Source organism: Danio rerio, chromosome 23, assembly GCF_049306965.1.
Source record: "Danio rerio strain Tuebingen ecotype United States chromosome 23, GRCz12tu, whole genome shotgun sequence".
NCBI classification, from domain to species: domain Eukaryota; kingdom Metazoa; phylum Chordata; class Actinopteri; order Cypriniformes; family Danionidae; genus Danio; species Danio rerio.
Genome location: NC_133198.1, coordinates 47,968,636 through 47,982,881, shown reverse-complemented (window position 1 = coordinate 47,982,881; position 14,246 = coordinate 47,968,636). Strand labels below are relative to the sequence as shown.

At 38.7% G+C, this 14,246-nt stretch overlaps 1 protein-coding gene across 3 annotated transcripts in view; it reads left to right on the top strand.

Moving 5' to 3' along the window:
• The window catches only part of zgc:158659, a 42,948-nt gene that overhangs the window by 619 nt on the left and 28,083 nt on the right, over nt 1-14,246 (top strand). Inside the window, 1 exon segment of one of the 3 annotated variants that reach the window (NM_001430840.1) lies at nt 6,101-6,316. The exons of 1 other annotated variant lie outside the window; for it this stretch is intronic. The gene's annotated coding sequence lies outside the window, so the exon portion shown is untranslated. 3 annotated transcript variants of the gene reach the window in all.

Genomic DNA, 14,246 nt, shown 5'->3' with positions numbered 1-14,246 from the left:
GTACTGGGTTGCAGCCAGAAAAGGCAATCCCCTAAAAATGTAATTGCGGTTCATTCCACTGTGGTGACCCATGATGAATAAGGGACTAAGCTGAAGGAAAATGAATGAGTGTGTTGTTTGTTTTGTCGTGAGCTCTGTTATGTCAAGTTCAAGAATGTGTACACTGTATCACACACTACAAATGTTCAGTTATTTATTTAACCCAATGGTTGAGTTAAACATATATGGTGCTTGTTGGGTTATTTTTTTAGCTTTATTAGGTTACATATTAATAACTCAACCAGTTGGGTTAAAAATGTGCTGTTTTGTTGGGTTATACATACCCACCTGGCATGGAAATAGCACCAGCAGCAATCGCAAAGGCCTACATAGGATTGTGCGAACTGCTGGACTCGTAGTAGGAGGTGAGCTGAGAGGAGTCTGGCTGCAGACCTAATGCAGTGCAATCTGGGCTGCATCCAATGCTTTTTAATGGGCTCACCTAACCCCACCCCTACCCGTCACAGTGACGTCACTAGCTTTATTTGAGTGCATTGTGTCTGACATTGCATCAATGAGTGATGCAGTCTCAGCTTGCATCATAAAGGCTGCAACCAGATACTATTGGGTGAGCTTCCCTCCCTCCAGGACATCTACACCAGGCGGTGCATGAGGAAAACCGAGAGAATTATCAATGACTCCAGCCACCCAAGCCATAGATTTTCTCTCTGGTGCCCTCAGGCAGACGGTTCCGCAGCATCCAGTCACGCACCAGCCGACTGAAGGAAAGCTTCTTCCCTCAGACTATCAGGCTGATGAACACTCTATACAACACACTAAGACTCTTCCACAGCCTCACTGCACACCATCAAAATGTAGCATGTACTGCACTTTAACCAATCCATACTTTAAACAACAGTGCCTACAACTATGTGGACACCTATTCATCGTACATATCACTGTCAATTTCACATTGTCGCTGTATTTGCACTGTCTGAAGCCAGCACCTAAGCTTTTTACTCATCATAGCACACGTGCTGCTGATGATGTGTCAATAAAAGTGATTTGATTTGATTGGGTTATTTATAACCTTTAATGGTTATTTATATTATAACACAAACAGTTGGGTTAAAATTGAGTTGGGTCAACTGATTTAACTGACAACAGCTGTATTAATATGCGAGCGTAATGTTATTTTTGTGTTATAACAGTTAAGCTCCAGCACAGTAATACTGTTTTAGTTTTATTAAATGACCTCTCCGTGTCGTGTTTGTATATCTGTTTCACCAGCACTCTTAATTATTGATGATACAAATGCGCACTTCATAGCCGATCTATACTCTGTTAAAATAGTTGGCTTAAAAATACCCCAACATATAACTCAATATAGATTATTATAGCACCTTCCCAACTATGGGTTATTTTATCCCAATGCACTGGGTTATTTTGATTAAACATTATTTTTTTTATTCTAGTTTTACTACTATTCATTTTATAATTATGGCTGTGTAAATAAATAAATGTCTCCGCTGTGTCCTAAAGGTGAGAATGACGGTCAGATATCCCAAATATGTGTATGATTTCTTCAAAACAAACAAACTGTAGAGATGAACACGTGAGGTAGAGAAAGTGTTTTATCTATTTAATATAGATCGGCTATGAAGTGCGCATTTGTATCATCAATAATTAAGAGTGCTGGTGAAACGGATATAAAAACACAACAAGGAGAGGTCATTTAATAAAACTAAAACAATATTACTGTGCTGGAGCTTAACTGTTATAACACAAAAACAACATTACGCTCGCATATTAATACAGCTGTTCTGTGTCAGTTTAATCAGTTGACCCAAATCAATTTTAACCCAACTGGTTGAGTTATAATAACCAAATAAAGGCTTTAAATAACCCAACAAAGAACCAAATATTTAACCCAACTGGTTGAGTTATTAATAATTAACCTAATAAAGGTTAAACCTAGGACCCAGGAGGAACAATTCGGTTTTCGTCCAGGTTGTGGTACACTGAACCAGCTCTACACCCTCACCAGGGTGACACATGTGTTTTGTGGACTTGGAGAAGGCATTCGATCGTGTCCCTCGTGGCATTCTGTGGAGGATGCTCTGGGAGTATGGGGTCAGAGGCGATCTGTTGAGGGCCGTCTCATCCCTGTATGAACAGAGTAGGAGTCTGGTTCGCATTGCCGGCAATAAGTCAGATTTGTTTCCAGTGCATGTTGGACTCCGGCAGGGCTGCCCCTTGTCACCAATTCTGTTCATAATTTTTATGGACAGAATTTCAAGGTGCAGCCTTGGGCTGGAGGGTGTCGGATTTGGGGAACACAAGATTTCATCTGTTATTGGCAGACGATGTTGTTCTGTTGGCTTCATTACAAGGACCTTCAGCATGCACTGGGGCGGTTTACTACAGAGTGTGACACGGCTGAGATGAGAATCAGCACCTCCAAGACCGAGATCATGGTGCTCCACAGGAAAAAGGTGGTTTGCCATCTCCAGGTTGGAGGAAAGTCCTTACCCCAGGTGGAGGAGTTCAAGTATCTCGGGTTTTTGTTCACGAGTGAGGGAAGGATGGAGCGTGAGATTGACAGGCGGATTGGTGCAGCGGCAGCAGTAATGCGGTCAATGTACCAGTCCAATGTGGTGAAGAAGGAGCTGAACCGAAAGGCAAAGCTCTCAATTTACCGCTCAATCTACGTTCCTACTCTCACCTATGGTCATGAGCTTTAGGTCATGACTGAAAGGACAAGATCTCAGATACAAACAGCCGAAATGAGTTTCCGTCGCAGGGTGGCAGGGTGCACTCTTATAAACAGGGTGAGGAGCTCTGACACCCGGGAGAGCTCAGAGTAGAGCCGCTGCTCCTCCACATGGAGAGAAGTCAGCTGAGATGGCTTAGGCATCTGTTTCAGATGCCTCCTGGACGCCTACCTAGAAAGGTGTTCCAAGCATGTCCCACCGGGAGGAGGCCTCGGGGAAAACCCAGGACACGCTGGAGGGACTATGTCTCTCAGCTGCTCTGGGAACGCCTCTGGATCTCCCCGGAGGAGCTGGAGGAAGTGTCTGGGGAGAGGGAAGTCTGAGGTTCTCTCCTAAGACTACTGCCCCCGCGACTCAGCCCCGGTAAAGCGGCAGAAAATGAATGAATGAATATATAAAGGTTAAAAAATAACCCAACAAACACCAAATATATGTTTAACTCAACCATTGAGTTAAATAAATAACTCAACTTTTTTAGAGTGTAAAAAATGGATAAAATGCTTTTCTCTGCCTCACGTGTTCATCTCTACAGTTTATTTATCTATTTATTTGTCTGTTTACACAGCTATAATTATAAAATGAATAGTAGTCAGGGCTCAACAATAAGGACTGCCCGGGGCCAGCGTGAGAGAAGCTCGGGACAGTAGACAGAATCGTTACTGGCCCGATCAAGCCACTGATGCCCTGTCACTAAAGTTTAATTTGTCTGTAAATATTTGTCAATCGCATGCAAATATAGTCAGAATCGAGAAACTGTGTGTGTTTTTAAGACTTCGAATGCTAACTTCTCTGTTTCTCTAATCTGATTGGATGTTTTGAGCACGTTTTTTTCCGTAATAACCAGTACAGCGAAGAGACAGCAACATGGCGGCAACATCAAGTGATGATGCTAAAGGAAAACATTTGTCTCTAACATCTTGGAAGCAGACATTTACAAGGGTACACCACGACTAAAAAAAATAAATGAAGTGTTTTGTACAGTTTGCCATCAGTTTGGCAGGTCAGCTATCTTATGTTTTGCAATAAAATACCTGCACATTTTGCTACTTTTGTTTGCAAAACACTTTGAATTTTGTTCATTATCTATTATTAACAAATATTGAAATTCTAGATTTACAAACATTTCGACACATTTTTATATTTGTGGCTAATAAATAGCTTTAAACTTTTTTTTGGTGGGGCCAGTGAAAATATTGGCAGGGCAAGTAAAAATCTGTCATGTTTACCAGTGAACAAACCACCAGATGTCGCTGGTAAACACTCACTCATGAAACTACAAATCTGCCAGTTAATGGACTTCAACTTCATACATGCTCACCCACACACCTGCTTTCTCATCTCGCTTGATTACATTAGCACACCTGAGGACTTTCAGAGACTGATTAACACACACTGTTTAAGCCACACATTCACCCCTTCAGTTTGCCGAGTCTTGCTCACTGTAAAGTAGCATTACAACGCGTTTTCCTTGTCTTGGTTTCCTGTGTTTTGAACCTAGCCTTGTTTATTTAGTTATCCTTGTCTGCCGCCTGCCTTTCGACCTCTTGATTGTTAAACTGACTACGATTCTGGATTGTCCTCACATACCTGTTTGCTCCCGTATTGACCACTGCTTGCCTGACTGTGAATAAACCTGCAAATTGGATCCTATCTTCTGTTGTGGTGTTACTCCCCGGCGTTACAAAATCTTAACCACTGGTCCGATCGGGCCAGTAGAAAAAATCCTTAGCGTTGAACCCTGGTAGTATTAGTAATACCAGAATGGAAAAAATAACATTTAATCAAAATAACCCAGTGCATTGAGTTAAAATAACCCATAGTTGGGAAGGTGCTATAATAATCTATAGTTGGGTTAAATGTTGGGGTATTTTTAACCCAACTATTTTAACAGAGTAAAAATGCTGGGTTGTTGTTGTAGTAACTCAAGGGTTTGGTCAAATATGGACAAACACATTTGTTGGGTTTAAAAGCGTCATTTTAAATTGAATTACAAATATGAACCCAGGCTGCAAGGCTGCGCAGTGGGTAGCATGTTTGCCACACAGCAAGAAGGTCACTGGTTTGAGCCACGGCTGGGTCAGTTGGCAATTCTGAGTGGAGTTTGCATGCTCTCCCCGTGTTGGCGTGGGTTTCCTCCAGGTGCTCCGGTTTCCCCCACAGTCCAAACACATGCGATACAGGGGAATTGATGAACTAAATTGGCCGTAGTGTATAAGTGTGAAAGAGTGTTTATGGGTGTTTCCCAGTACTGTCTTGCAGCTGGAAGTGTATCCGCTGTGTAAAACATATGCTGGAATAGTTGGCGGTTCATTCCACTGTGGCGACCTCTAATACATAAAGGGACTAAGCTGAAGGAAAATGAATGAATGAAGATGATGCATGATAAAAAAGCTTCTTGTTTGAAGTATAGTGGCAAATATGTTCAATTTCAGGGTATTTAAATGAAGCAATTAATAAATAACATCTTTCAAAATGTCATCAAATGATTCTTGTTCTACATATTTTGAACACGTAAATCACTGTAACAGTTTAATGGCTGTCTTCATGGGTAAAATGGATGAGAGTCATTTATTCTTCATTGTTAAATGCATTTTGTCAAATGTAAATAAATAAACGTAAAGCTTTAAAGTTTTAAAATGAACTTAAAATCCAAATTGTCATGTTTTATATGTAAATTTAGCTCATTTTGTATTATTATGTGACCCTTACATATTAATTAATGATCAGTTATATAGTTATTAATAACTAAATAACATATTAAATAATTATGTTGCATGCAATAGCCAAAAACACATTAGGCTATATGCTTAAAAACGATGGACTTTTCTTTTATTCCCAAATTAATTACAATATTAAAGCTCCCGTTAAATTAAAATAACGTTTTTAGATGTTTGTATTAATATGTTATTATTAAAGATATAAATGCGCTTATATATATATATATATATATATATATATATATATATATATATATATATATATATATATATATATATCTTCAAAAATATAAAAACTGTTAAAATATTATAAAAAATAACTTTTTAATTAAATTTAGACATATTATGTTTGTACTCCTAAACATGTTAGCTGAAAAAAAGGGGTGTACATATTTATGCGAGTTGTATCTCAGTCAAATATTAATAGTAGCTATCTTTTTAATAAACGCATTATTTATTCAGCTTTCAGCTGATGTGGCTTATAAATCTCTCTTTTTAATTTAATTAACAGTGACGAATGTATTTATGGTCCCACGATCACATATTAATCCATAATATTGTTTACTGTTGCCTGACATTACTTCATATTTCACATTTATTAAATTGCTGACAGTTCATGCGCGTTCCCGTTATGAGCGCACTCCCGCACGCTGGACTCATTGTTCTTCGGTAACGGGACAGAGATAGAGAGAGAGAGAGAAAGAGAGAGAGAGAGATACTGACCGGTAGCCAACACCGATAATGATGATGATGATGATGGTTTTATTGTGCTGACATCATCATACCGGAGCTCTTCACTTTCTGACGGGTCACCGGGCTCCGGTCAGCGCGATGCGGGCGTGACAGGTGGGTTTGTGTCGGTTATAATCATCTTCTTTGTTCAATATTTGTCTCTCTGAGGGGTTATTATCAATATAATCATGTGCAGAAATGTTTATTAGTATTATACCGCTGTATATAATCATACGCCCTCAATGTGTGGCGCGAATATTTCTCTGTCGGTAAAGTGAAGTCGTTTGTCGTGTCACAAACATCACGTTTGTCTTTTGTTTTGAAATCATATTTTACCGGTGCCGGCTACGGTCGCGCGCATCAGGAAAGCGCGTTCACTGAGACAACAACAGCATGTTCTGTCACGGATTATTTATGGGGAATCTATCATGATTGATTTCATATTTGGTTATTAATTCGTATTTACATATACTCATATGCTCGGTTTTATATAAGTATCGCTTTGTTTTATTTGATATTTTATTGTTATATTCGCTATGATTTTACTGAAGCACTCTATATTTCTGTCTTGGTATATATTTGCTGTGTTTACATGTTTATTGTGAATGTCATCGCAAATGTTTTGTACGTCGCGCGCCCTTGCGTCCACGCGCGGCGCGTGCTCGCATGCGCGCGCCCTCCGCTTTCATCAGGACAAAAGACCTGCAATATCACTTTATACGAGATTATCCAAAGATCAACGCGTGATTTTATTTTTGTTCAGAGATGTTTCATGAAAAGCGTAATTATTTTACTGTTTAAACTGTGGCTGATGAGTAATGTGTCTGTCAGGTCTATTTAACCCTGTAAAGCCTGAAATATGAGGTCATAGTCATAAACGCCTACATTTATTTTTGTTTTAAATTGAAGCGTTTTTTGTGGACACTTTACAGTTTTATATATTTTAACATTTAATTTGTTTTTAGTTTTGTATTATACTTGGTCTTTAGGGTGTTTTGTCTATTAGTGTCATACAGTAAGAATGTGAAAAGTGGAAAAGCTCTGTTTTATTTAGAAAGTAAAATTATTTTGATCTGATGCTGATATTTATATGGACTAGATCAATTTCTGACTCTTTTAATGTAAATCGGTGATATACTAGGACTGGGAAACACCCATACACACTCATTCACACACACTTTCACAACACGGCCAATTTAGTTCATCAACTCCCCTATAGTGCATTTGTTTGGACTGTGGGGGAAACCGGAGCACCCGGAGGAAACCCACGGCAACACGGGGAGAACATGCAAACTCCACTCAAAAACGCCAACTGACCCAGCTGGGACTTGAACCAACAGCCTTCTTACTGTTGCTAATCACTGAGCTACCGCGCCATCATAATGAACAACTGAACAAATGTTATAGATGCTGCAGAAGATCAATCCACCACTGAGGAACAGAGAAAGTAAAGGTTCTGGAAATGGCTCATCAAAAGCCTGATGATGATATTCGACGCATTATTTGTCACCAAAAAATTAAATGCTCATCTTAATAAAATAATATTCTGTAAAATAATGAAATAATGGCAGCCGATGCCCTTCCAGCCACAATTAAGTACTGGGAAACACCCATACACACTCACTACGGCTGATGTAGTAAATTTATTCCCCTTTACAGCGCATGCGTTTGGACTGTGGGGGAAACCAGAACATGCAAACTCCACTCAGAAATGACCACTGACCCAGCTGGGACTCGAACCAGCAACTTGCTGTGAGGCGATCATGCTACCCAGAGCACCACTGTGACGCCCCATTTTAACATTGAGTTAGTTTTAAATTGTGTAATATACTTGATCTACTAGTATTTTTTTTGTCTTAATAGTGTCGTATAGTGAGAATATGAAAGTGGAAAAGCTGCATTTTATTTAAAAAGTAAAATTAATTATATGAGTTAGATCAATTTCTGACACTTTTAACGTAAATCAGTGAGATTTTTATAACTGCAAGCAGATATGTAAGGAATATAAACATCTCTGAATCTTTAATAATCTGTCTCTTGTTTTAAAAACGTATTGTGATGACTAGGGCCAGACGGAATCTGCGGACGTTTTTTGCTATTTCTGCGGAGAATTTTGTTAAAAATCTGCAGATTTCATAACTATCATATCTAAAACCTTAATTAGTGAAATAAAAAGTAATACCTTTTAAACTTTTATTTAATGTTTAAATTGCAAATCTAATTAGATTCACTTTATTTGGTAAATAAAGCAAGTCTCTCATATAATATCTCTACTAAAAGACAGAAAATATTACTGTACAAACTGCATTGTACATCAATCATATGAACATTTTCATATAAGTTAATAATATTACTGTAATTAATTAAAAACTCAATAAATTTAGATTTACACACATTTACTCAAGTAAATAAACAGAATTAATGATGAGCTAAAAATGATGCCATATCTATTATTGTTATTCATCATTTTACTTATTATGTAATACAACATATAATAACATTTGTTTTTAGTTTACATTTCCTTTGTTTTAAGCTTTTAGGACAAGTATGCTATAAAAAAAAATCCACATTTCTTCTTTGATGAAGAAAAGATGAGCAGTCTGTGCATTACTTTTCTTAGTTTACAGCAAATTATGCTGTGATAGATTTTTAAATAGTGCAGACACTAAAACAGCACCTCTGTGCTTGAACAGCAAAAAATGAACAAACAATATTTCCAAATAGGCAAAAATATGATCAAAACACACCAGATATGTCTTGTTGATATTTTTGATGGATGAACTGCAGTTGTTTGCCCATCAATAACTGTCTGTGACCATATAAAGATATGCAAGGTCTCAAAAAAGCACTAATTTTAATGGAAAAGGATTCAGTTTTGTCAAGTTTAGCGTGTAGGCTTAATGGTTTGTATTATTGCGCACTGTCCAACATGTTTACACAAATGTTATGGAACTAATCTGCACCAAATGAAAACAACCCCCAACAAGCTACGCTCATTCACTCATTCTCCTTCAGCTTAGTCTCTTTATTTATCAGGGGTCGCCACAGCGGAATGAACCAGCAACTATTCCATTATATGTTTTATGCAGCTGATGTCCTTTCAGCTGCAACCCAGTACTGGAAAACACCCATACACTCTCATTCACACACACACACACACACACACACACACACACACACACACACACACACACACACACACACACACACACACACACACACACACACACACACACTCGAAACAGCAGGTTCTGGATATTGTTCCTCAAAAGCCTGATGATGATATTTGACTCATTATTTGTCACCAAAAAATTAAATGCTCATCTTAATAAAATAATATTCAGTAAAGTAATGAACCGGTGGTGGGCAGGGTGGCTCAGCGGTAAGCAGTGGTCACTGGTTCAAGTCCCGACACTACTGTGTGGAGTTTGCATGTTCTCCCTGTGTTGGTGTGGGTTTCCTCTGGGTGTTCCGGTTTCCCCCACAGTCCAAACACATGTGGTATAGGGTGTTCATGAGATGGATTGCCATACTTTATGAGTGTGTTTGTGAATGAGTGTGTATGGGTGTTTCCCAGTACTGGGTTGCAGCTGGAAGGGCATCTGCTGTGTAAGACATTTGCTGGATTAGTTGGCGGTTCATTCCGCTGTGGTGACTGTTGATAAATAAAGAGACTAAGCTGAAGGAAAATGAATTAATTAATGAATCGGTGGTGCTATATAGTGACACTGTTTTCTGTGTGTGTGTGTGTGTGTGTGGACAGGCGGATTAACCATATGGACAAATAAAAAACAAAAAAACTGGGGCACCAACACTCAAACTGAAATAACAAACATACTGTGTTATTTTAGCCCAGTTTTGGGTAAGATATAGACGAAACATTTATTCATTCATTCATTTTCTTTTCGGCTGAGTTCCATTATTAATCTGAGGTCGCCACAGTGGAATGAACCGCCAATTTATCCAGCATATGTTTTATGCAGCGGATGCCCTTTTAGCTGCAACCCATCACTGGGAAACACCCATACACACTCATTCACACTCATACACTACGGACAATCTAGATCATGGCGTGCTCAATCCTGTTCCCGGAGATCTACCTTCCTGTACAGTTTAGCTCCTACCCTGATCAAACCCACCTGAACCAATTAATTAGGACCTGAAATCCACTTGATGATTACAGATTACAGGTGTGTTTGATAAGGGTTGCAACTGAAATCTGCAGGAAGGTAGATCTCCAGGAACAGGATTGGCCACCCGAGATCTAGATCATCAGTTCCCCTATGGCGCATGTGTTTGGACTGTGGGGGAAACCTATGAAGGTAAATCCGTTGCGAAACTCGAGAGCTTGCAAATGTAAATGTGAGCACTTGTGATAATAATATTTGTATGTGTAGGTTGAAATGTACACTTACAGCTCTGATGTGAACAGCTGAAATCCTCGATTTGCACACACACACAACAACCCACGCACTTGTGTTTTAAATTGGAAGTTGCAGATTAATAGTTGTGTATTTGTAAAATGTCATTCACAAATACAAAGTGACAGACACACGTGTGCAAGGCAAATTTGATTGCATCTTTGCTCTACAACCACAGGTCGGCACTCACAACCTCTCAGATTCGTCAGTACAACTACAAATCTCCCGCGCTTTGACTTTTGCTACACATCTCCCGCGATCTCTGTAGCAGAACTCATCTGTGCACTCGCAGATGCAGAGGCGTGAGCAGCGCGGGGCGGGGGAGGGGCGGGGCAGGTGTAAAGCTGTTTGATTGGCTGAAGCCTGACCAATGAACAATGCCAGCAGCCAACAGGACTGAGGTGCAAAATAATAATTTCCCACGATTATTTCATTAGTTAGGGTTTATTTCAACTCTTTTCTGAAGAGATTCTTGTTAAAAATCATAAATTCTACTGTAATGTACATACCAGTAAAAGAGCAGCAAAGCCAGTTTATTGGCTACAGCCAGCCAATGAGATGGGGCGTTTCTGTTTGTCAGCACACAGGGCAGCTCACGTTGTTGGAGGCCTCGAGCAATCAGAAGGTAAGTTATGATTTTTTAATAATTATCTATATGTTCAATACTGTTAGCTAAGCTAAGGACTGTGCTGGGTGCTTCTCTTGTTTGTTTCTTATATAAGAAAACAGTTATGAGTTATGTAGGAGTTGCTTTCTATCATGTTATATGGTTCTAAAGATACGATTCAACCCACATGAAATAAGAAGTTGTAATAGCATTTATAGTAAACAATATTACGTTTTTGAACCATACTAACTATAATAAACTGTATTATACTGTATATTTTGCAGTATCTACAACTTTGTTAATGAATGCAACAGCACACTGTAGTATTAACTAGCATGAACTTTAATGAATTGAAGTATACTTTATATGTAAAACCTAATACATTTTAAAGCAGTTTCATTTCTTTCTAATTTATACATCTACATGCATTACATCAGATTTAGGTCCACAACTTGCATCCTTCAACATGATATGTGTGTTCAAAGGAAGAGTAACTAGGTGAGGGAGACAGTGTCCATCGCTCGGCAGAGGGTCCACTTTGAGCATCTCATCTGCAGGGTTAAGCAACATAAGCTGAACAGTCATCATCTCTCTCTATTACAGCAAGCATCAACCAGCTTTACACAATGGCTTGCTTTCTGACCATTAGTAAAGGCTTGAGCAAAGGATTAAAGAGGAGATAACATTTGATGGGTAATGATGAAGTTGGATTTACCACCTCCATCTCAATATGAACAAGGAAAAACCCTGAAATATTTCAATACAAGTAACTAGACATTTGCGCTACACTTATTTGGACTGTAAATTTTATTTGACAAATTACATTCCCTTACAGAACAGGTGTCAAACTCAGTTCCTGGAGGGCTGCAGCTTTGCAAAGTTTAATTCTAACCCTAATTAAACACACCTGATCAAACTAATTGAGTCCTTCAGGTTTGTTTGAAACTTTCACTTGAGTGTTTTGAAGCAGGGTTGCAACTAAAAACGTGCAGGGTTACGGCCCTTCAGGAACCGAGTTTGACACCCCTGCCTTACAGTAAAGTGTAAAAATACTACATTAAACAATTATCAAAATAAAAGTTGTGTGTGGGTGAGTGTGTGTTTTGTTCAAATCTGTAGTCATCTTGGCAGGTAAAAAGAGAAAATAAATGGTTGGCTTCCTCTTGAATGATCTGAATCATTTTGAAGTGTTTGTAGATGAGCTGGATCATCATGTCATCTTTAGCATAAATAACATCCTATTCAAGCTATGCAGCTTCTCTGAGTTCCTCATCGACTTGAAACATCCTGATCTCTCCTGTCACTCCATCCTTACAGGAAACTGAGAAATAAAGGTAGTAACTTTCATAATTAAAAAAGTGATATAAAGGACACACTGTACACAAACATGTAAATAGATAGATGGATAGATAGATATGATGCAGGTTATAATAACAAAAACCGGTATGATCTGTAAGAAACTGAAACGCCTAGTGTTATTTTTAATTGCTATTAATGTGTGCGTGTGTGTAAATATACTTCAATTCATTAAAGTTCATGCTAGTTAATACTACAGTGTGCTGTTGCATTCATTAACAAAGTTGTAGATACTGCAAAATATACAGTATAATACAGTTTATTATAGTTAGTATGGTTCAAAAACGTAATATTGTTTACTATAAATGCTATTACAACTTCTTATTTCATGTGGGTTGAATCGTATCTTTAGAACCATATAACATGATAGAAAGCAACTCCTACATAACTCATAACTGTTTTCTTATATAAGAAACAAACAAGAGAAGCACCCAGCACAGTCCTTAGCTTAGCTAACAGTATTGAACATATAGATAATTATTAAAAAATCATAACTTACCTTCTGATTGCTCGAGGCCTCCAACAACGTGAGCTGCCCTGTGTGCTGACAAACAGAAACGCCCCATCTCATTGGCTGGCTGTAGCCAATAAACTGGCTTTGCTGCTCTTTTACTGGTATGTACATTACAGTAGAATTTATGATTTTTAACAAGAATCTCTTCAGAAAAGAGTTGAAATAAACCCTAACTAATGAAATAATCGTGGGAAATTATTATTTTGCACCTCAGTCCTGTTGGCTGCTGGCATTGTTCATTGGTCAGGCTTCAGCCAATCAAACAGCTTTACACCTGCCCCGCCCCTCCCCCGCCCCGCGCTGCTCACGCCTCTGCATCTGCGAGTGCACAGATGAGTTCTGCTACAGAGATCGCGGGAGATGTGTTGCAAAAGTCAGAGCGCGGGAGATTTGTAGTTGTACTGACGAATCTGAGAGGTTGTGAGTGCCGACCTGTGGTTGTAGAGCAAAGATGCAATCAAATTTGCCTTGCACACGTGTGTCTGTCACTTTGTATTTGTGAATGACATTTTACAAATACACAACTATTAATCTGCAACTTCCAATTTAAAACACAAGTGCGTGGGTTGTTGTGTGTGTGTGCAAATCGAGGATTTCAGCTGTTCACATCAGAGCTGTAAGTGTACATTTCAACCTACACATACAAATATTATTATCACAAGTGCTCACATTTACATTTGCAAGCTCTCGAGTTTCGCAACGGATTTACCTTCATAGAAACCGGAGCACCCGGAAAAAAACCCATGCCAACACGGGGAGAACATGCAAACTCCACACAGAAAAGTCAAATGACCCAGCCGAGGCTCGAACCAGCAACCTTCTTGGCGCCACCATGACGCCCCATGGACAAAACATTCTTTAATATAATTTACAGGAGCATAATTATGCTCAGTTTGTGCGTACTATTTTTCTGCTCATTTTGCAACACTCTAGTATTCATATATAGTACTCAAAGATTCAACTAGATTATTTTGTTAACTAGGCAAATTAGGCTAGTTGTTGGACAACATTGGTTTGTTCTGTAGCTGCAAATATCCACTTTAAAAATTGCCTTTATTGCATATATGTACAGCTGAAGTCAGATTTATTCGCCCTCCTGGGATTTTTCTTCTTCTAATATTTCCCAAATGATGTTAAACAGATTCA